General features: G+C 34.6%; 1 long non-coding RNA gene across 1 annotated transcript; it reads left to right on the forward strand.

The window, feature by feature from the left end:
• The first annotated feature begins 17,619 nt into the window (after window positions 1-17,619).
• On the forward strand, window positions 17,620-24,637 carry LOC131070652 (uncharacterized). The gene is made up of 5 exons (XR_009112367.2): window positions 17,620-17,901; window positions 19,663-19,812; window positions 22,398-22,544; window positions 22,718-24,224; window positions 24,323-24,637. It is a non-coding gene; the product is annotated as an uncharacterized LOC131070652 (long non-coding RNA).
• The last annotated feature ends 1,004 nt before the right edge of the window (window positions 24,638-25,641 follow it).

Here is a 25,641-nt window from a genome sequence, read left to right on the forward strand (position 1 = left end):
GATTAGGGAGTGAATCTCCCTTCATTGTTTGCAAATGATAAGTGCAATTTCCAATTACTTTCGTTATGACAAAAGGACCTAACCAGTTAGGTTCAAATTTTCTTGGTTTTTCATGTTCAATGAGGTTCCTTTGATTTTATTTAAGAAGGATATCTCCTATTTCGAAGCAACGTGGGTTGACTCTTTTGTTGTAGCTTATTCTCATTCGGTTTTGATATCCTTGTAAATGATTTAGAGAGCTTTGTTGTTTCTCATCTAGGAATTCTAACTCTTGCAAACATGCTACTCTATAGTTTTATTTTGAGATAATGTTTTTCAGAGAAACCCTTAGGGATGGCAATTCTACTTCAATAGGTAAAATAGCTTCTGCACCATAAACCAAAGAGAATGGTGTTGTACCAGTTCCATGCAAACACTAGTTCAATAAGCCCATAGAGCCAGATTTAGTTGGAGATGTCAATCTCGTCCACTGTCATTGACGACTTTCTTTAAAATTTTCAAAATAGTTTTGTTTGTTGCCTTATCTTGAACATTACTTTGGGGATAGTAGGGTGTTGCAAAACGTTGTTGGATGTTATATTGTTCACAAAGCTCACCCACTTCTTGATTTTTGAAGGGTCATCCATTATCAGTTATAATGCACATGGGTACCCCATATCTATGAATAATATAATTCAAGATGAATTTAGCTATTTGCTTTCCTATTGTGAATGTCATTGGGATTGCTTCAACCCATTTTGTGAAATATTCTGTAGCTGTGAGGATAAACTTATGTTCGTTAGAGGAGGTAGGATTTATTTTCCCTACAAGATCTAATCCCCATTGTGAAAATGGCCATGGTGATGTTATTGGTTGAAGATCTTGAGCAGGTGCATGAATGAGGTTCCCATGTATTTGGCATTGCTTGCATCTTTGGACATACTTGTAAGCATCCTTTTCCATTGTAGGCCAATAATAACCTATTCACAACAGAGTTTTTGCTAGAGAAGGTCTAGAAGAATGTGCACCACATGGACCATCATGAACTTCTTTCAAGGCGATTTGTGCCTCCTCAACACCAAGACATCTGAGTAAGGTGCTATCTAATCTTTTTCTATACAAAGTGTCAATAATAATTGAATATTTTGAAGATTGTCAGATGAGTGCCTTTGAATACATGAAAGATCAGGGGGTATATATTGATCATGAAGGTATGCATATATATCTTTGTACCATTGGGATTCAGGTCCTATTATCATACATACATATTCTGTGGATGGTATTTCATAAGCTGGGACAATGAGTTGTTCCACTTGAAATTCAAAGTGAGTTCCATCATTTGGCATATCCAAGGGAGATCCTATTGTTACCATTACATCTGCTGCCTTGTTTTGCACCCTCGGTATCTGTTCAAATGTGATTTTGGTGAAGCATTGCTTGTATTCTTCCACGAATTGTTTGTATGGTTGTAGCTTGTCATCTTTTATATTGTAATCATCATTGACTTGATTAATAATAAGCCGTGAGTCTCCAAAGACCTGTAGGTCCTTGATCTTCCATTGTAGTGTAGTGCGTAGTCCTACCATCAGGGCTTCATATTCAACAATATTATTGGTGCAAGGGAAGCTAATCTTGAAAGATTTGGGAATTGAATCTCCTTGAGGTGTTATGAACAAAATTATTGCTCCTGCTCCATGATTTGTATGTGAACCATCAAAGAATAATTTCCAATGTGTTTGTGTTGATAGTCCTACCATCAGAGCTTCATATTCAACAATATTAATGGTGCAAGGGAAGCTAATCTTGAAAGATTTGGGAATTGAATCTCCTTGAGGTGTTATGAATAGAATTCTTGCTCCTGCTCCATGATTTGTATGTGAACCATCAAAGAATAATTTCCAGTGTGTTTCTAGTGCGTAGTCCTACCATCAGGGCTTCATATTCAACAATATTATTGGTGCAAGGGAAGCTAATCTTGAAAGATTTGGGAATTGAATCTCCTTGAGGTGTTATGAACATAATTCTTGCTCCTACTCCATGATTTGTATGTGAACCAACAAAGAATAATTTCTAGTGTGTTTCTAGTGCGTAGTCCTACCATCAGGGCTTCATATTCAACAATATTATTGGTGCAAGGGAAGCTAATCTTGAAAGATTTGGGAATTGAATCTCCTTGAGCTGTTATGAATAGAATTCTTGCTCCTGCTTCATGATTTGTATGTGAACCATCAAAGAATAATTTCCAGTGTGTTTGTGCTGATAGTGTGAATATTGATTCATTTGGGAAATCTATCACCATTGGATGATTATCTTGTAAGGGTGCTTCTGCAAGTTGGTCTACTATGATTTGTCCTTTTATGGCTTTTCTATTGACATATTTGATGTTGAATTCATTGAGTATCATAACCCACTTTGCAAGTCTTCCAGTTAGTGCTACTCTATTCATCAGGTATTTGAGTGGATCAAATTATGCAACGAGCTGTACTTTATGACTCAACATATAATGTCTCAGTTTTTGTGATGCAAAAAATGCTACAAGACATGCTCTTTCTATTTGTGTGTAGTTGAGTTCATACCCAATGAGTGTTCTACTGATGTAGTAGATGTCTCTCTCTGTTCCTCGTTCATCATGTTGTGCTAGGAGAGCACCTAAGGAGGAGTTTGTTGCAACTATATATAGGAGTAATGGTTTCCCATGTATGGGTGGAACCAAAATCAGAGTGGACAAAAGATATTATTTTAGTGTCCTAAATGCCTCTTGACATTTTTGTGTCCATTTGAATGTAACACCTTTCTTTAAAAGATGTTGAAATGGTTGGCACTTTTCTGCCAATTAGGCAATGAAGTGCCATATGGACTGTAATATCCCTTGTAGACTTCTAAGTTGTTTGAGCATAACAGGTGATGGCATGTCTAAAATAGCTTTCACTTTCTTTGGATCTATCTCAATTCCGCGATTGGATACAATGAAGCCCAAGAGTTTTCTGTATGTTACCCTGAAAACACATTTTTTTGGATTGAGTCTTACATTGTATTGCTCAAGTCTATCAAAGATCTTAGCCAATATGTCTAAATGACTATCCCTTGTTTTGGACTTTTCTAGCAAGTCATCTACATAATCTTCCATGATTGTGTGTATCATGTCATGAAAGAAGGTAGTCATTGCCCTTTGATAAGTGGCCCCTGCATTTTTAAGGCCGAATGACATCACATTCCAGCAATATGTTCCCCATGGACAAGTGAATGTTGTTCTAGGTTGGTCTTCTGGTGCAATTTTGATTTGATTATAACCAGAAAAACCATCCATGAGTGATAGCATTTCATTTCCAGCTGTCAAGTCTACTATGATGTCTTATTAGGGAGTGGAAAGTCATCTTTTTGGTAGGCCTTGTTGAGATCCCTGAAGTCGGTGCAGATCCTAATACCTCCAGTATGTTTGGATACCGGGACTAGATTTCAAATCCATTTAGCAGAGTCTATAGGCCTAATGAAACCCACATCTAACAATTTTTGTAGCTCAATTTTGACTAACAAGGCTATGTGAGGGTGCATCTTCCTGAGCTTTTGATTATATGGTTTTACCCCTGGAAGCAATGACAAGTGATGTAAGGCCAATTCTGGGTCTAATCCAGGCATATCTGCATAAGACCATGCAAAATTGATTGGTCTTTGCTTAAAGAATTTGATAAATTTCTCTTTTTCCACTGGATCGAGGGATTTTGCTAGGTGAATGTTACGAACTTTCTCAACATCGTCGATGTTGATTTCCTCAATTTCTTCTACCAATAATGTTGATTGTTCTTTATCAATAGGTAGAGCATCCATTATGTGTTCGGCTTTATTATCACTATTGTGATTAAGAGAGGAGATTGCTTCTCCAAAATATGTAGTTCTATCCAAATCTCTTGCATAGCCAGCTTTGTGATCATTATAAGGGAATCCATCCCTTGCACCCAAGAATTCAACTATGGCTTCATCATTTTGAAACCAATCTAATTGTGGATTTCCTTCTTGCCCCCAGTCAATCAAATATGGATGCATAAGGAGTAAGTCTTTGTCTCCCGTTGTCTTAGAAGATCCTGATATCATGCATACTTGGTTATGATCTATTGTGTCTTCATCATAAATTGGTGGTGGGTTGTCTTCATTATCAGATGGAAATTCATAATCATGAGAATCTGTGACACTTTCTATCTATGTTTCACTTTCTGATTCTGTGTCACTTATATGTTCTTGTTCTTGTAACTGAGTTTGTTGTAAATCAGTAGATCTTCTTTGTATTGTGGATACCCTTCTTAATCCTCGTATTAGTCTTTGTAGTCTTTCTTCATTTGACTCAAATGGAGGAGCTAAAGTTGTTTCTCTTGGCAAAATTATTGATAGTAACCAAGGATTTGGCTCATTTGCTCGTGTTAAGCCTGTATATGTCTAGATGTCTCAGGAATAGTACGGCTAGATGTCTCTATGCTAGGTTCTTGCATAAGCTGCCTCATGTCTTCACCATCTTATTCCATGATACGAGATGTTGGTGCTCTCTTTCTTTTCTGAGGCGAAGAGAAATACATCTTTGTTGATGATTGATTCTGAGGTATGTATTTTGAGGGTAACCTTGGTTTATTCAGTATATCCAATGTACGTTGTCTATCTTCTCTTATTTGTGGCACATATTTATATCCCAAGCCTTGATTCTTTGGGTTTTCATGTGGAAAAACAAGTTCTAATTTTCCTTGCTTTTGTAGTCCTAACCCTATGGTGCCATCATACCCATGTTTTTGTAACATCTTGAAGTCATTTCTATATTGATGTAGAGGTATCCTGGGTACTGTCATGTCATCCTCTTCTTTGTATATCCAATGATTGATATCTTCATTTAGAGATTCTTCTGTACATCTCCCCATCTAATGAAAGAGAAAGAATCTAAATACTTTACTATTTCTTTTCCTTTATCTTGCTTAATTGTTGTGTTCTGAGGCTTTCCAAAAGACCTGGGAGAAAAGGATGATTGTTTGCCATCTGATATACTTGAAATGGAATATTCTCCACAACCAACTTCTTTAATATGCAAGGAAGATGTGGTTGGTGTGTTTTTCTCTGTTTCTTTAATTGATAATGATTCCATTTGTAAGTAAAGAGGGGCTTCCTGATTATTTGGTACTTGATTGTCTGAGCTTGCCCTTAAATAATTACAGTGTTGAAAAGGGTTTGGGTCATCCTGGACAGTGATTCCTATGCCATTGTATGGGAACTTTACACATTGGTGAAAAGTTGATGGTACTTCTTGCATTGTATGTATCCATTGGCGACTTAACAACATATTGTACCCCAATTCTCTATCTAGGACTTGAAAGGTGATATTTGTTGTAGTTGGTCCTACTTGTACTGGTAAAGTCACCACACCCTTAGAGGGGCATTCCTTGTCATCATAGGCTTTGATATTGATTCTCTTGGTAGAATCAATATAATGTTCAGAATATCCTAAAGCTTTGATCAAATGTAGAGTGCATATGTTGAGGCCAGCTTCACCATCTATAAGTAATCTTCGAACCTTTTTTCAATCAACCAAAGCTTCCAAGTGCAAGGGATCATTATGCATGGGTCGGTTTGCAGGGACATCCTATTCAATGAATGTGACCTTTGAAGCTGCCAAGTTCCCAACCATGGATTGGAATGTGTTCTCATCAATATCTCTAACAATAACCAAATCTTGTAAGGCTTTATCCAAGACTGCCTTATGAGCTGGCGATATGCGCAGTAACTCAAATAGTGAAATTTGGGTTGGAGTTCATTTTAACTGATCTACCATATTGTAGTTGCTAGTTATTGAAGGTAGGTTTGAAGGAACTCCTTGTAATGTGACCTTTATTCTTCTAGTGATGATGGCACAATCTCTTCTTTTAGGGTTCACTGTGATTGTAGCTACCATTTCATCTCCTTCACTTAGTGTGTTAATGGCATAGTCAAATGCTACATTGGTATAATTGGGAGTATTGTTTTGTGCATTAGAACTAAATGCCTTTCCTTTGTCATGTTTGACGAAAGGATTTTTGAAAATGGTATGATCTGTGTTTGGTGCTTTATTATTATCCACAGTAATGTCACCTTGATCAATGAGATCTTGGATGAGTTTCTTCAATTTGTAGCAACTTTATGTCTTGTGACCCTTATTGCGGTGATACTCACATAAATCATTGTCATTCCACCAAGCAGTCTCAAATAGACCTGGTTCATATGGCCTAGCTTCTGGTAAAATTATGGCATTGCTCTGCATCAACTTTTTTAGTGTTGATTCAATAGGTTCTCTAAGGGGTGTAAAGTTTCTTCTGGGTGTGTCTATCCTTGGTGGCCTTGGATTATTTGACTATAGTGTATTGGTGTTGTTTGTCTGAGACTGGTTCTTATTGGCAAAATCAGCTGGTCCTTGTAGAGATATTGATGGTTGAGCTCTGTTTACAACACATGCGTCAACAACTCCATCGTTTGTGACATTTTTGTTTCTAGACCAAAATTTTGGCCTTTCATTGTTTGTGCTGGTGGTTGGTCCACTATCCTTGTGGTGTTTTAATATCCCTTGTTCTAATAGGCCTCTCTCATATTTGATGCCTTTTTTTGTTATGTCTTTAAAATTGTTTAGGCATTGCATTTGTAATGGATACTTAATCGGAGGCACCAGATTTTCATTGAAGATGTCTACTTGCTCTGCTTCAGGGATGTGACTAAGACATCTACGATATAGGCCTCTCCATCTTTGCAAGAAGGTAAGGCAAAGTTGGATATAAATAACTCAGCCAATTCTCCCCATGAAGTAATTTTGGGTGGAAGGTGTGAAAACCATTCCAATGTTGTCCCTCCAAGGCTCTTGGAAAATAGCCTCATTAAGTATGTATCATTGCAAACTACTTCAATACATGTCGTGAATAATTCTCTGATACGATCTTGAGGATCCCCTTTCCTTGTATAATTTTCTGTCAAAAGGATACATACAAAGATCCTCCATGGTGTAGCTCTTTTTATAATTACTTGCTTGCATACTAACCATTTGCTTTTGAAGGTTGTCCATTTGTTGGGTCATAATTGCTGTTTGGGTCATTGGTGTATTGACTTGATGAATGTTTCCCATAAAAGGGATAGTATTTGAGTACCTTTGAGCTTGTTGAAATATAGACAGACCAGGTAACTGTGTGTCATAAGTTCTAGTAGGTGGTGTGAAGTATGTAAATTGTAGAGTGGCATTCTGCTAAGCCAAGCTAGTTGTCCCTTCATTCACATTCTGACTACTATGGGTGGAACCAACCGAAGCTATGGGTTGAGTTATATTTGCCAAGGTAGTGTTGTGAGCCATTGGAGCTAGCAGCATCATGTTGGGTGTTGTCAATGGTGTAAGATTGGTACTTATTTGGTGCCACTATTGACTGTACCGAGGTTGTAGCCATATTGGCATTTTGAGATATACCTTGCATTGATGTAGCAACTATTGCTTGTGTCTGTGTTGTAACAGGCATTTGAGGCATATTTTGATTTAATATCACACCTTGTGGCAAATATTGTTCAAATGTCTACCCCTAGAGGTAACTTGGCCCCATTCTGGACTAAGAGAGCGAGATATCTATCTCTATCATTATTAATGAGAGCGTTAAGAATCATTAATGTTGCGGGATCTTGTTGGGCTACTTCCAACTCTTCCTTTGTCAAACTATCTCGTATTTCATCAATGGAGGGCATCCTGTTTGTGTTTGTTGACATTGTTGTGGGTGTGTAACCCTATGTTTGTTGTTGCATGATTAGATCTATATTCCATGTTGGGTTAACTAGGGGATCGTTGTTAAAATCCATTTGGTTTTTTTCCTTTTGAGTATGTGTTAATGGCATGAATATTGTTTCGAAGTGATCTTGACTCTCTAAAATGTGTATGCAAGACTTGATTAAATGCAACTAAATATGTTTCTATGACTTCCTAAAAGCTAAAGTACAGACAACGTGATCTGTGAATGATGACTTGCTATCAAGTATTCCGAAATTTGAACACAAGATTTTCAGTGTATTGCTGAAAAGCTTCAAATTTTGCCTCTGGCTTTATTCGATTTTTGAGGTCTATGTCTATTTTTACTGATTTCTGAACTTCTTCATCTATGACAACCTGGACTATGTCGTATTGGTCTTGATCAATTATTAATTCCTCAGCAAGGATATTCAAACCGTGAATTATTTCTAATTGAACATTGTTTTCCCCAAGATTGGATTGTTCAAATGGGAATTTATCATTTCCTTTTAGACCCATACATTGAAGACTACTATGCAGACAATGCAGACCCTAGAAATGAATGATACCTAAAATGATTAACACCTTGCTTTTTTAACACAGTTTGAGAAATGTTGCTATGGTCTTTTCGCCCAATTGTCTAATGGCTTCTTTCTGAGCTCCTCTTTGTATCTTTTTCCTTAGTTTCTCATCAAGACAAACAGACTTCCGGATTTCATCATCTATGACGACCTCAATTGTATCATATTGGGCACGATTGACTCTTAGTTCCCAAGCGAGGTTATCTAAACAATCAATTATTTGTAATTGGTCATTGTTCGGCCCAAGATTGGGTTGTTCAAATGGGAATTATCCATCTCCTCTAATACCCATGGACCTAGGTATGATTCCTATACTCTAATGCAACACTAACATTAAGACAATTCGGGGAAATGACTTGTGTGAAGACTTTGTGTGATGATTCTAATGGTACTTCTACATGAATTGAATACCTAGGACCTATCATCACTTGAAAGAAATATGTACGTAATCTTTGAATTTGTGTAAAAGGTCTGGATCTGACGTTGGTGTTGTTGTTGACACTTAACTTTGTTGAGGTTTTGTTTGATCTTGTTGAAACTAAAACTTTGACTTTGTTGTGATTTGTATCTTGCAATGTTTTGAATTTTTCAAAGTGTAGCAAAGGACACAACAATCACATTAAAAGAATAAAACCATGAAAAGAAGAGATGTTTAAGGAATTTTTTTCAAATTTCCATGAATGTTGGGATCTTTCTCAAGATCTCATTTTGTTCTCGATATATTGGGGTCATTCGATATCACATCAGACTGTGATAACACAAGTGTCTGGTTACTGACTCAACTTGTCTTCTAATTTCTATGGTGTTTAGACAGGGTTTCATTCAAGTGGTCACAATCAACAACATTTTACACTCCGTTGAGGGAGGTCTCCTAGTCTATAGAGGTTACGCTCTATAGATTTTAACGTATCGTATAGGCATTGAGGGAGGCATAACGTCATTTTGACAACATGTAACACTCGTTGCATATGATTTTCATCACATACACATTTATTTATAGTGACTTGGATTACTTGGCTTTAGCCGTTGCCACTTAGGTCGTTCCCCTCTCACCAACCTTAATGGCGCCCTAAGGGCAACTCAGGAGGGCAGGCCTTCTAAAGGATTTAATTGCAAGAAATAAATAAAAGCATGAAAGAAGAGAGTCTGGTTTTCTGCTCACCCATTGAAGGGGAGAGCATAATAACCATCCCTTCGAAGACATGAAAAACAAGGGTTGTTTTTAACTTTTCATCGCAATGATTTTCTAATCTATTTGGAGATGTTGCTCCAACAAAGCATGGGGTTCAATTTTAACCTTCATCGCAATTGTGAAATACAAGACAAGTTTGTTTGTGGTTCATTTTACTTGCACCAAATTGAAATGTTTCTAAGCTACCCCTGCAGATAATGATGTTAGTTAGCACATGGTGGGCTATCCAGCCTAATATTACAATTATAGAGTTCTGTCTTTTTACAGATAGAAAGATATTATGATAAAAACCAGAACTAAAACAAAATAGAAAAAGAGAAACTTAATCTAACAACTGTAAATTACCTACACAACAAATGCAAATTGATATTAGATCAATTGTGGTTTGATGTATCATCAATTGTGAATTACTATTTAAGCAAGTGCAATGTGATGACTGCTCAATTGCGAATTGATATAAGATCAATTGCTCACAGTAATGTTTTTTTTTTAATATTTTAATTTAATTTTTTTTTAAATAGAAGAAAGAGACAGAACACAGAAGGGTTATTCTGCAATGAAATTGTCCCACACCACATGAGCCATCACATCAATCTCATCGAAAAACTTGTACTTGTTTAAGAAATGGTGGATGTTTTTGTGATATTGAGCAATCTCCTTGTTTTCTTTGATCTCACGAAGCTCCCTTTCTGCCTTTAAGATTCATTGATATGTACTTTGTTGTCTCCTATGTTGTTTTTCCTTCCTTTCTCCTGAAATTCTGAAAGTCACCTTTCCTGCCATTGGATTAAATACATCTTATATGTGGAAATTAAAATTTCTAGAATTTGATGAAATTTCTAGGTTAGATGCACAAGATTAGATAATAAAGAAATGAAACAAGACAATTTGACTTTGTAACCCTTTAGGGAAATTGCGAGACACTTTTGCAATTGCGGTATGATGTCTGATCAATTATGATGTATTATACTAGCAATTGCGGTATGATATTTGCAAATGTGAATTTTTGCATAGGCAATTGTGGTATCGGGCTCTCTTTCTGAGTACGGACCTGCAAAATCAATTCAAATAGACAATTAAAGCTAGCATGTTTTCACGTCAGGTTCACCAAATGTACTTAGGCAGTAAATGAGTGTAAATTGCATAATCAAATATCAAAGAGCGAATCACAACTCTAATCTAATCAATATTACTCCTAAATGACAATAGAATAATGCAATATCAATTGAATTGAAAGAATGATCTATTTAAAAATCCCTCAATTGAAATAGAAAGGCTTCCATTGCTCTTCTCCATTGTTGTTGATGTAGGTGGCTCTCAGATATTGCACTTGATTTCCTGCATAAGATAGACAACAATTTTGAAGACTATGATTTTTGTGATTCTAGCTTGAATTGAGAAAATGATGTTGAATTTATGGATTTTCAACACAAAGGGGGTGAGAAATAGAACTCAAGTGTTGATTGGGAGACAATTGATTTAGATTGATCAGTTAACATAGTTGATTAATTTGTTAACTAAGATTGATTGGCTTGTTAACTGATTTGATTGAGTAGTCAACTAGATTGATAGGAGAGTGAACTGAATAGATGGATTAGTAAACTCATTTGATTGATTAGTGAACTGAATAGACTAGGGAGATGACTGAATTGATGGATTAGTCATAAAAAGGTGATTTTGAGTTAAAAAGGATGATTGATGAGTTAATTGATTAGACAACTGATTTGATCAATCAATTCCGATTTAGCATGTGTTGTAGGAATTTGAAATTGAATTTGATTTTCATTTTCAATTTGGATTTGAATTTGGTCATTCTAATGTTGAAATACACATGAAATTAATTGAAATTCAGTTTTGGGGAAATGTGAATTTGGAAATACGAAATTAGATGAAATTAAGTGAAATTCAAATTTGGGGAAATATGAAATGAAATTAGATGAAATTAATTGGAATTATAATTTGAGGAATTGGAGGAATTTAATTAATTAATTAAAATAATTTAAATGAAATTATTTAAACTTAGGAAATTGAATTAATTAAATAATAAAGATTATTTAATTAAGGAATAAATTATAATAAATTATAATTAATTAAATAAATAATATTTAATTAATAATTGAGATATGGTTAACTGATTAAAATGATTCGAGAATAGAAATAGAATAATTAGAAGTGTTGAAGGGCAATGATTAGAAGAAATAGTTAGTTTAATCAAATAATTAATTAATTACTTAATTAAATAGAATAATTAGTGTAGAATTAATGAGACATTTTTAGGTGTCTACACAATCATTTTTAATGATAATTTAATATTGCCAATTGAATCAATTTTATCATCAATTTGAGTATTTTATACATTCTTAATGAAATAATAAGTTTGAGGAATTGGCTAATGTTTGAATCGCTCTAGCCATCAAGTGATTTGTTGGATTCTACTTTAATTTTGTTTATCTTTTCACTAACATTTGGCTCCAATTCCTTAGCTCGTCTCAATTCTCTAGCACTCTCCCTTGCTTCTCAATCTCCATAATCTACATAAAAGAGTAGTAGTGGAGATGCATTCACTATTTTTAGTAGATATGGTCACGAAAAATTATTTTCTTCAGAAAAATACAAAGGATTTCCATGGTTCATAGCCCCCACTAGCCATGATGGTTAGGTTATCTTGTTGAGAAGACCAAATCTATCTTCTTGCAAAATATGTTTGACCTACTTTAGGGAAATTGCTTTACTGATTACATTGGATTGTAGAATTTCCTCCCTTGGAGAGTTTTATTGTTGATCATTCACCCCCCTTTATGAAATATCTAAACCTAAAATAATAAAAATATTCTCTAGAAAAAAAATCTCATCAAGTGTAATAAATTGAAATATCTTATTGGGATGCATCTCTTGTATGAGTGCATTTAGATTAAGGGGCAATATTCTAATCCTCTTAATTTTTTTAATTTGTTACCAAGTTGTGTCAGTTATTCTCTATTAATATCTATATTTTGATATTTACTTATCCATGTGGCTCTTTCACTCTTGACATATGAATTGAACAATGAAACAAAGTCACATCAAGTGGTTGCAATTTGTGAGATATGCGGACTAGCTATTCTAGCAAGTCAATGCCAAGTGACCTTGCCTCTTGAATCATTATCAAGGTAACATGGATCCCATGAATATACAAAAAAATATTTTTATCAATTGGTAAAACACCACATAGAGTCAATCTCATAAAATGATGCAACCAATTTAAAATTATAAATCTTTTGTCATCCAAGTGTGAGTGTAAGTAGTCATGCATGCAACTAGTTTACAATCAACAATATGATTTTTAATTTGTTTCTTTCCCTTGAACAAAAAAAACCTAGAATTACTTGGCTATTAGCATTAACATAATAGAGAATTGCAATTCAATCTCTAATTTTTGGTATAAAATTAAACACTTATTCTATATCTTTTGAAAAGCACTTGCATAGCTCCATTTTGACCAACTTGAACACCATTCTCATCATAGTATTGAAGTTTAAAATGACCATACGGATTAGCTTCATATGTTGGGAAATGTCAGATATTTCTCCTATATATGTACCTCCTTATGTATTTTTCATCCAATTCAATTCTCATCCATAGAGATCTATTTGCCAACTATTTGCATTCGTTGTTGTATCTATTTTCCCAAGTTTCCATGTCAAATCTCATAGATTAAAGGGTCTCAAAAATATTATTACTAACTACTCTCGCGTGTGTTGTTATGTTTGTGAACTTGCTAGTGATAACAAGTAGTATGAGATGCATAAACATTCCTCATGCCAACTCAAATGTACTTAAAGATTTCATTTTTGTGAACTAAGTAAAGAGGAAGATCATTGCTAGAGGATTGCCACTACTTCTCTTTTTGTCATCTAAATGTATTGATGTACATATGAATCAGTCCCTATACGGATTGTGTGGATGAAATCTTGTTATTTTGGAATGTGAACTATGATGCCACTAATTCACAAAAAGAGATATGTAGGCAAGGCCATTTCAAATGAACCCTTCAAAGGATTAGTTCTATGTCTAGAAGTATTTGTCATGTTATGTGATCTTATCTTATTCAATTAAAGATTATACATATGTGGTGTAGAGCTACCACCATTGTTATGGTTGAGAAAGGGTATGAAACTAGCTCTTGTAATTGGAAAGATGTTGCTTGGTTAATCATAAGCATATTAAAGGTGTAATAAAATTCACACAAAAATAATATTGGTTAGTAACCAAAGGTGGTTATTACATTTTTGTTCCTCTTTATCCTCTACTTTAGGAGCAAGGTCTACAATCTATATTGTCTTTTCTCATTCTAATAGTGAATCATGGAATATGATCTAAAATATTGATGAAAATATTATCTCTCATATATAATAAAATGTCTTAAAATCACACATGAAGCTAAGTCCTAACCAAACCACTCTCAACTAATTAGTCTAAAATTCATTAATTATACATGTTAAATTTGCTACTTTACCCTTTCAAGTAATCTATTTTATTGGATAACATTTTACAAAACTGCAATTTATGATTTTATCTAAACATATGGATTTGGCATTAAGTAAAAGATTGCTTACATATCATTTAACTTGGATAAAGCTGAGACAAAAGTATTTCTATATAGATGTGAAAAGAAATAGGAATGGACTATCGCCTTAAGCAAACTGAAGCCTAAAATGAGAATCATGAAGAAGAAAAATGTAATAGGCTAATCTATGTAATTGGAAATCATTTTTTTTAACATAAGCAAGGACCTTTTACTTTCCTACTAGTAACATTAACTAATCAAGAAAGATTACAAATGAGTATAATAGTTTAAAGAACTATTCTATCATTCTTCCACATCAAATTAAGAATAAGAGAAGTTAAGAGTTTACAGTATTAGGATATCAATTTGAATTCTCTATGTATCAAAGTATTTAACCGAAAGGAAAGTATCATCAGGGTGATTTACCATCCAATCATAGACTTGGTGATCTCTTGCACATCTTCCTATTGTAAGCAACTTTGCCCTTTGCGATGGTGTAAGCAAGTTGATAGGTCTAATGCCATCTAAGCCTAGTGTTTTGACCCTACATGACTCTAGTTGGTCACACATCATAGGTACCTCCTAACTAGTATGACCTCTGACTAGATTGTACATCTGAAACCATGTAAGCTAATAGACACTTGCTTATCATAACATAACTTTGGTCAAAGGTTTTCATAGTCGTAAGCATGATTTAACGTGCAATTAAATGTTTAGCATTGTACTCCATTAGTACCAATAATTAGAGATTAGTCATATTGACCAACTAGGCTGCTTCTTATGCTAATTGCATATTGATTCAGGTTTTAGAGGCGCACTTGACTCAAGGTTTAAGAACTTATTTCTAACTATTCTAAGTGTAGACTTAATTATGTTATATTTATGGACGATTATTATTCACAACATATCTATGTTACTTCAAATAAATTAAATTTTGCTAGAATCTATTTGACACCATATTCATAATCACAAGCTTTCAACTCTTGGATTTCATAGTTGTTATCTTTTACTCTTATATAACCAACAATTATGTAATAATGAACCTTCTCTTTTCTATGTTGTCGTATTTCCAAGAAAATCAAAACACTGCACCACCCGTCGACCAGCGGAAACGTCGGTGGTTAGGAAGTGTTGCTCCAATCCAATTGGACAAGGTTGGAAACTTTGACCATTAACTGATGCAAATGCAGAGGAAGAATTGGCATGAACATAAAAGATCCCTAAGGATGCTTTCTTGAAACAAAGCACACACACTTTCCACGCACGAGAATATATAGACTACTACTGCTTTTGCTTCTCCTACATCCCATATATATATAGTAGAAAGAACTACTCATGATATTTCTACACATTTTAAGCATCTTTTTATTTTATTTATTATGATTATTATAAGTAGTGCTGACTGCTGACTTTTCCATGCCAAAATTATACTCTTCTTCCATATTATTCATTGCATGCGGCAAAATCTACTTTGCTTACTACTTACACGGTGAAACGCGTTTGAATCAGAATAACCATCCCAGATCAAGGTTTTTGTTTTTATGTGGTGTTTATATTTTACATATTATGGTTGCAATTAATATATTATGGATGAATAACCATCTTGTTTTTTCCTTGAAAGGGATAGATTTGTGATTTACAAAGGGGTTTGCAAGGAATCTATCCCTTTCATGACAAATTTATGATTTACAAAGGGTTTGCAAGGAATCACAAATTTGTCATGAAAGGGATAGATTTGTGTTTTTTCCTTGAAAGGAATAAATTTGTGATTTACAAAAGGTTTGCAAGGTGCTTGGAATCCCCTTTGTAAATCACAAATCTATCCCACAAATCTATCCCTTTCAAGGAAATGACAAAACGACAATAAGTTTATGTATAAATTCTCAAATATATGCCTAAACCAGCATCTCTTGATCGATCTGAAATAGAAACAAGCGTCTCCTTACTCGATCTCAAATTTCTCTTTCGTCATGGCTTTCATTCAGAAGTGTTTGGAAGTTCAGTTTAAACTGATGGCACTCAAGCGGTCAGGAGGGTTGAGTAACAGCCATGACCAGAGGTTGGCTTTTACTATCTCAGCAACTATTAGTGCTGGAATGTTTGCATTGTTGATGGTAGAATTCTGTTATTTTTCGCCTTCGAGGGACAACTGGAGAGATATTATCATGACCATTGTCTGCACCCTCGTCTCTTTTCTGGTTTCACGTATGATCTATGGCTGATGTGATGCACTTTCTGGAGTATGCTAGCAGCCATAGCCGAATAAATTATGTTTTTTTTCTCTAGCATTCGTCTGTATGCAGAATCTCATTTTATGTTTGGAGAGTGTTGCCATTCTACTGTTTTAATATGGCATAGAAGAGCGAAATATATGTACTTCTCGTGTCCCTTACGTTCATAATTTTAAAATCCATGTTTGCAGAGTCAATATATGTTTGGAGAATTCTGGTATTTCATTATTACTGTATGGTTTTCAACAGCAGATTATGTTTCCGGACTGCTGTTAGAGCTTGTAATTGGTTGTTGGATACTAGTCTGCAGATTTTAATCTGCTGTTTGTAAGTGGTCTGGTGGTTTTTTTTGGCAGTCTATATGCTATTCGTTATGTATCTATTTTATTTTTGCATTACTTCAATTGAATTTTCAAGTTTAGTCCATTCTATATTCTATTATTTGCCTTGATGCCGGAATTATTTGACGGCACTGTAAATGCTTTCACTGAAAAGTCAAGACGAAAGCTAATGTTTTGAACATTTTTCTTAATTTTTAATAAGCTAATGTTTTGAACATTTTTATTAATTCTAATTAAAAATTAACTAATGATTAAAGGCGTCTACGTTTGACACCTAAAAATTAACTAATTTTTTTTCTTAATTCAAGATTAACTAATTAACTATAGACGGTTAAAAAAACACCCCCGTAAAATCTAAAATTTACGAACCCTATAACAAAATTTACGTAATTTTCTTTGTCTTAAACCTTCAAACTCCAGAAAAATAATCCGTTCTTCGCTCACCGATCTTGACAAATCGTTCCGCGGTCGTCAGTTTACTGGTTATCTCTTAAGAAAACGGAGGGAAAATTAATGATCTGCCACGGAACGAACCGCCAATCCCGTGCATCAGCACCGACATATTTTTGATTTTTTATGTATGGACATATAAAGAAATTCCCTTCGAAAGAGTCTTATCGAAAGCAGCCCTCCGTTAATTAATTTCCTTTGAAGGCTACGTCCCAGCTTCTAAAGCTCAAATTAATGAAATTGTCATGGGGTTATCGCATAGCGAGCAATCCTACATTTGGGTACACAACATAAACCCTTCCGCCAGTATGTCTCGAACGTCAGAGGCAACTCAAGAGATTTTAACCACGTATAGAATGATTGCTCTCGATATTCTTTCTCCTCTTGTTTTGGGATGAAATTGGCAACCATTTAATGGGTGGAAGGGATTTCGGCGTTAGTTTTGGAGACTGCGAAAACATTTCCAGGGTTTCCCTCATCATTTTCACCCTCTACTGGTGACAGGCGAGTCCTTTGCTCTACCCCCTTTCCTATGTCTTTTTTTTCCGTGCAGTGTGATTCTATCACTATCTCTAAAATTGGAGGATATCAGTAAAGTTGCTTTGTTTATCCATTGGCTGGGCCAAATCGACATTAAAAATCTTTTAGTTCACGTTTTTCCACAATGGAGGCTCGTAACAGGTTTGGAGTTCTGCAAAAACAACAAAGATCAAACTTTTATGTCTGAGGCCTTCAATTCCTTCAAGAACAATTATCTTGGGTTGTACAGTTGCTTGATGGATAAGCTCCCACTTCTTTACGGTTGGAACTTATTTGAGCATTCATGTGGGTATTGTTACCCACTTTCTGTTTTTTGCATGTTTGAATAGACTTTAGGATGCAAATATTTGTTTTAAGGCATGGATTTAGGTTAGATTTGAAACATTAGATTTTAACGGATTGCTTTGAATATCATTTACATTCAATACTGGTTTCTGTACAGTTTCAGAGAATCCGTAGTAATTGCTACTGGCTATTCAGCATTAGCGATCACTTTTCACAAAAAAATAAATTATTAATTAAAATTTAGCAATACCCAATACTATTGAATTTTAATTAATCTAGTGTTATAATTTCCCGTGCCTGATTATCAAAGATTTAAGTAGTTCAAGGGTATGTGTCGTTGTTCCAAGGCGATGTATCCCCCACCCCTTCCCCTCTTTGCCCCAAAATCCCCATTTTTCCAGGATGGGGACTTGGAGGGGATTTCTCCTGCTGTCCGGCCATTGCCACTCAAGACCTGGGGATGTTTACCGGACGTCTCTCTTAAGGAGAGGACGTATCAGGGATGCCCTGTGGTTTGGGGATGACTTAGGGACTCTAGAACATTCAGGGGACTCCAAGGAGTCTCCTGTCCATCCCACGTACTTTCAGGCATTCCCAATGGCAGTAAAAGTAAAAGAATAACTAAATTAAAAAAGTGTTTTTGATTTGTATGCCACAAACCCTGACACTAATGGTTCATGGGCTCCACTCAAATCCTAAGAGCTCACAAAAAAAACTTATAAATAGATATCTAACTTCTAAACCTCATTTCAAATCACTCATAAGTTTCAGAATAGTAAGATATCACCAGCCTATAGGGCAACAGTTAGAGAAAATTTGCTTCAATTCATAGCCAGTGTTCCTTCTCCGTTGAGCTTCATAGTTGGTACATGTTTTATAAATTAATAAATTTTAGCTATGGTTTAGTCTCGCAATAACTGATTTATCGGTTCCCCTTGTTTATTTTGATTCAGTTTTTCCGACAAATATGTTTATGAATTTTCTGTGTGTAGAATCTGGCTTTATAATTGGGGCAAATCCATGTTCTTTTCTATTGAACTAAATGAAATTTTTTCTTAATTGTTCAGTATTTTCACATTTAGATTGTGCCTGCTGTATCTCATTTGGGCAGACTCTAGTTTTCTATGCACCAGGGTACATAATTTGCAATGTTTTATTTAACAACTCAAAATCATGACGTCAATGAATACACACGTGCCTGTTTTGTAAACATATTATGTCATTTTGTGCATGGTTTGCTTCCGATTCCTCCGAGTGACAGCAAGTGATTTTTTTGCTAATTTGGCCTGAAATTATTTGTACAAGTTCTGGTTTTTCCAGTGTGATCTGCATTAGATATTCTCTTGGTTTGACTTACACCTACTTTGTAAACATATTACTTCATTTTTTGCATGAATTACAGTTTTATGCTCACAGTGATGCCAAACTCATTGGATTTTTTCTAAATTGTCTTAAAAATGTTAATTCTGTTTTTGGACTTTTTGATTTGGTTTGTGTATGGTTGCGGACATGCCTATTTTGTAAACATATACTTTGTTTTGTGCATGTTTTACTTCTTTTTTCTTTTAGTGATGTCAAAATTACAGGATTTATTTTTCTAATCTGTATTAAAATTGCTTATGCAGTTTTTGGATTTCCTTGTAATTTCCTCTTGGCATACATTTTTTCATCAACATTAGAAGATGTAGATGCAATTATCCTATTTTAGTCATTTTGAGGGGGTATATACAACTGATTTGCATATCCTGTCTATGTGTGCAGAGTGCAGTTTGCAGAATGCCCTAAAGCTATTATAAATGCAGATTATCCAAAGCAATGGCCTAGCCTTCTTCCGTGGGTCAAACACAGTTTGCAAGATCAGCAAGTATATGCTGCTTTATGTGTCCTAAGAATTATTCCAAGGAAGTATGAGTAAGTATTCGTTTTTGGGTTTCTGACTTCTTCTTTAGGTCAATCTTTGACTAAGAATTTCCTTGCTATTTAAACAGTCAGTCTCCATGTGACTTAAGTCAGTTCATTTGATGCGTGTATGTCAAGGTTTAAGTCTGACGGTGAGAGGACTCCTGTCTGTCTTATTGTTGATGAGGCATGTTCCCCTCTACTTAATATTTTCAACCGCCTTCTTCAAGTTGTAAATCCTACATTGGAGATAGCAGAGCTTATCAAGCAATTCGCTAAAATATTCTGTTCAATTGTATACATATGCATGCTTTTGCATTTAGAATGCACACTTAATTACTTACCTATCATTGACAGTGCACTTTCTTACTTGCTGCAATTTTAGATGTTGAATTTATTTTAGTGATGTGGCCATGCAGCTAGAGGTGTCCAATTTCTTGAATGCTTGGATGGCCCTAGTTTTGGCTATGCTGGAAAGACCAGTTCCTATGGAAGGGTAACCAACTGATCCAGAACAATGCAAATCTTGGGAATGGTGCAAAAGTAAAGAAGTTGACAGTGCATGTAATGAATCAACTAGACACACGGTGAACTTAAGCAAGTTAGTTAACATTCATGGGCTGTGTAAAAAATTGCCCTTATTCAAATGGTTTTTAAGATACGTTATCATTATAATCAGGGGAACTGACAAAGTGAAAATCAACAACACTAGAATCTACTGTCTAGCCTTTGACAATCTTTATTGTAAAAATAGTTTTCCAGAAAATGCCGTCTTAAGTGATTAGTCTAAAAAATGTAAAATTTGAATTTTTTACAAATTACTGTTCATATTTTTTGGTCTCTTATGAGTCTTACTAATTTTTCTGCACATACAAGTTTGGATTTATCTTGATAGTCATGCTAGAATGTGATTAGATTGTAATGGATTTTTTATGCTCTGCCGATTTGGAGATCTAAAGCCTCTTAAGTCAGAGAGCAAGCCATTTGCTCAATCAGAAGCATTTTGCATGGAAAATTATAGAGTGGATTTTAAACGAGTTGAATGTTATTCGTCAAGGTGGTTATCTTCCAGATAGAGTAACAAATCTTATCCAACACTATGTGAGTAGCAGGCAATTTTTGCTAAGTTTCTGCATAAGCAATGCATGTTCTGCGAAGTTGCTACGTGTTATACTTTGATATGATCTTTGTTGCCTGTAAACATACAACTAGTTAATGACTTCATATTTTATATTTTTTAATTTATACCATTGAGTTCTAGAAGTTATATTTCATGATTTGAGTTTTCATTGAAAAATCATATATATGCTTATTAAAAACCTCTGGAAACTGGATGTGTGTTATACTTGGTCTACAGTTACCAACTTCAAAAGGGTCTCTGGTGGTTTGAGCAAATTTTTGAGAGTTATATTTGCTGACTAAATTGCATGACTTTTTTTGCCAACTAGAACATGTCAGTAGAAAGGTTGGGTGATTGGTGTCTTTCTGCCATTCCTGGTTTCTCTGTGTGTTGCTATTTACCATAGAAGAAAATGGAAGTCTTTCTTATACCAGGACAGATTTGAAAGCAGGCATGCAGTTCAAAATAGTAACAGATATACAAAAAAAGAGTTTGGAATCAGTGTTGTGAATATTTTACCCATTTTGCAAACTTAGTCTGGGATCTGGGTTGCAAAGCTATGATTGTTCCAAGAAAATCTGGAAACAAATATCATCTTTTGACTGATAGCTGAAAATATGTTGTTGATTCCCAGTGGATGCACTTAACAAAGTTGATTTTCTGTTGTATATTTTCAAATATTCTGTGTTTCAGTGGTTCTTCCCTAGGTATTTGAACAGAATCAAGAGTTTAGAGGATCTCTTTGGCATAGCTAGGGTTATCATGGACCATGGTGACAGTCACATACATGATAGAGGATGTGGAATTGTTCTGTGACTGGTAAAAGTTAAAAACTAAGCAAGATCCCTGAGATGGTGATTTATCGATCAAAACTAATTGTACTGGCAATGCCACAACATTTGAAAGTTTAATCTCTATGACTATTGGGAAATTCCGAATTATGATTGTTGAACAGAAATCTGCTATTGTTTGAGTGAATTGTTTACCTGCTAATTGATTCCAGGGTCATTGAATATTTGTATTTGTTAAAAATGCCTTTTCCGAGCTTGTTTTGAATATCTTTGTGACAATTTCCTCAGTTTGTAATGCTAGAGATCTAGATTTCTGGGCAATGCAATCAACCTGAAAGTGATTAAAATGTGCATTTAGAAAATATAGTAATCTTCAAGTGAACTGGAATTGATGCTGTTTAAAAATTAATTGGATTTCCTGAAAGCGGTTAATCAAAGAACAATTTTGCTTATTTTACTTACTAATTGATTATCTTTTCCCTGCTTCAGTAATGGTTAATTCAAAAGTGGCCTATCTAGTTTGAGAAACTGATAGTCTTGTACCTTTTTATATCACGAATTAATGTCATTAAAGTAATATCATTATATGTTCAAAGAGGTTGAAAATTTGATAATTAGATGTGTTAAAACTGATTGCTTATCGACAGTGCAAATGTGTACCTAATTTATCTCATGTTTGTTTGCAGCGCCTCCAAGTCCAATACATATCAACTTTTTAAAGCCGCAACTTGATATTGTGTGTTTTGGAATTATCTTCCCTCTTGTGTGCTTCAATGATAATGATGAGACTCTCTGGCGTGAAGACCCTCACAAATATTTCAGGGAATATCATGGTGGGTTGCTGCCTTTTCTTTTTGCAACATAGATATCATTTTTGAATTCTCCAGAAAACAACTGTTATTGTCTGTGAGTTTAGAAAAGCTTAACAACTAAGCATTTTGTCAAATTCATTTGTATTGTTTGGTTGGCAAAGCTTTCCTTCCTTACATTATATGGTTTGTTGCAGATATTTTGAAGATGTCTACAGTCCCTGCACCGTATCCATTGATTTCATTGCAGAGCTAGTGCGGAAATGTGGATTTGAAATCCTCCAGAGATTCCTTTCCTTTGTTAGAAATTTTGTCACGTAAAGAATCTGTGCTTAGAAGTGGACATATGGAAAATACAACTTTCCAGCTGTTGCATAAAATGATTAGAGCAGATTTTATGGTTCCTAAAAGTGTGTACTGTTTCAATCCATCTTTGCAGCTATGATGAGGCAGCTCCAGGCTACAAACCCTATAAGCAGAAAGATGGTGTAGCCATTGGGGCCTTGTGTAAGAAGCTGGAGCAGACTGGGCCATACAAATTTCAGCTGGAACAGATGCTAGTGCAGCATCGATTACCTAAGTTTAGAAGCTAAATTGGTCATTTGAGAGCAAAGCTTTGTGTGTTTATTTTTCTCTCCTTAATGACCGTGCAAAATTAATATACAGCAAATTCTTTGGGTCGCTCTTCAATTTTTCTGAATTGTAGAACTTAAGCCTTTAAACTCTTCTGCTAACTCAGTTCGGTTCTTGAATAATCTAAATGCATCTTTTGGTTTGCTAATTCTTCAGGATTTCAAAATTGATTTATTATTCATTGCAGTTCTAGATGAGGCATAATATAGCATTTTCCATTGCATGGGTTTTGGAAGTTGGCAGAAATTTCGAAAAGCTGTCACCTATTTCCTGGAAATGGAATTTCGTTTCCGAATTCCGAGTAATATTTCAGCTTCAGGTCAGTCAGAGTATGATGCTAATAAGCGTGCAGTAGGAGTTCATTGCATAGTTAGTGGTAATGCATCTATCACTATAATTAGTATGTTAATATTCTTAATAAATATATAAAAATAAAATAAAATTCATTATTATAAATTTATAATATTAAAAATAATATTATTAATTATGAGACATTGAAATCTTATATAATTTTTTTTTTTTTTCACAAGATAAAGATAAGAACCAATATAATGATATAATAATATTACAATAATGCAATTTTAATAGATTTTGTTTTTTTGGTTAGATTCTTTGTTTTGTCAAGGGTTTAATAGAAATATAAAAGTATAATTATAATAATAATAATTTGATAATTGATTCTTTAACCTTTCTCAAGTCGCTTTTCCAAACTAAGAAGAAAACAAGAAACATCTTCCAATTTCACCTAGGTTTTGACCCCGCGTCGATTATCTCTGACCCGGTCAACATCGCATCAAGCTGGCCTTTCTACACCTTCACTGAAATTTCTACAGAAATGCACTGCGATTAAAAAATTTGTAGCTATATAAAGTGCCAATCTTCTTGTCAAAGGCGATACGATTGTTTCTCAAACCTCCTTCTGCAATTAGCGTTATAATTATTTTGCCCTTTGATAGTCTGTAAATTGAGGGGGACAAAGAACAGAGAATGACGACTTTAGCATTGCCTATGATGGCGCCCGCAAAAGCTGCAGCTGAGACCGTCGGAGCTTCCTGCCGCTTCCATTTCCCTGTAACGCAAATACCTTATTATTTATTGGTTTTATTATTTTCTTGTTTCACTTTGATAATTTTCCTGTTTTCTGACGGAACAATATTTCTGGTTTGCAGGGTTTTGAAATTCGACAGCGTAATAAGGAAGAAGCAAAGGAATTGGGCGCAGACGAAAAGAGGGAGTCAAGAAAGAGAAGCAGAGGACTAGGGTTTGCACCGGAATTTGACGGTTTACATTGCTATGAAAATTTGATTTGTAGTTGAATCAATTTTAAATCTTTCCATGACGAGGCCTTCGATACATCTATTAATTATTCTTTTTTCCAACGATTCTACCGTTGCTTGTACAAAGGACACTTCTACTCACCATTGAACTGTAACAAGAATACTCGAGTCCATCTTTAATTCAATATTTATTGATGCTTTGTTCTCCGTTTGATTTGCATTATTAACTCCCCTGTTTCAAGTGTTGTGCCCCCAAGTTCAATTATTTTGAAAATCAATATCAGTATTATCTAAGAAATTATCTGTAAGGACAGCGAATACAATAATTGTAATCAAATCTGTGAAATAATTGTACATCAAATCTATTTAAAGTATTAAAACATGGTCATTGATTGCATGTAAGTGTAGCAAGTAAGTTCACAAAGACCAGCATAAGTGGTTAGAAAAGTTTGAATTGGAATTTGAACATTTAAATTTCAAGGTCAATTTTACACTAGTTGAAATCAATCCCAAGACACCTGTGATTGACTTAGAATATGGAATTGATAGTTTTGAGGCAAGGATAAATTACATGAAAATAGGTCCCATCATGGGCGCAATGAATGGTTATTAATGGCAAATGTGCAAGTGGGTAAAATAAGAAAAATGATAAGGTCAAATGCATCGAATGTGTACAATGTGTACAAGTAAGGATGAAGGGAGCTCAAAAATGTATCAATTGGATTCGCAATGAATGGTTATTAATGACAAATGTGCAAGTGGGAAAATAGGAAAAATGATAAGGTCAAATGCATGGAATGTGTACAATGCGTACAAGTAAGGATGAAGGGAGCTCAGAAATGTATCAATTTGTGAATCAAGCTTAGCACAATGGTTTTCCACTTGATGTTACATAATTAAGTGATTTCATAAAAATAGACACAAACTAAATGTTTATTGATAAAAGTATGTTAATGTCACCATTATGATTATATATCATTATGTGAATATTTATGTAAAACAACATTGCAAATATAAGAATTGTAGTCAATGGAGACTATTCTATAAGAATTCTAATATAATACATTAATTAAGTAATCATTCTATTTAATGGATAAAGTAATATAAGAATGGAAAAAATAGAAGTTGAAAGATTCTAATAATCAAGAGTTTAGTAAAAAATGAGTTCCCCCACTAGATAGTTTTGTAAATTCAAATCTGGATAATGTTTC

This window comes from Cryptomeria japonica, chromosome 5 (assembly GCF_030272615.1).
Source record: "Cryptomeria japonica chromosome 5, Sugi_1.0, whole genome shotgun sequence".
Classification (NCBI taxonomy): domain Eukaryota; kingdom Viridiplantae; phylum Streptophyta; class Pinopsida; order Cupressales; family Cupressaceae; genus Cryptomeria; species Cryptomeria japonica.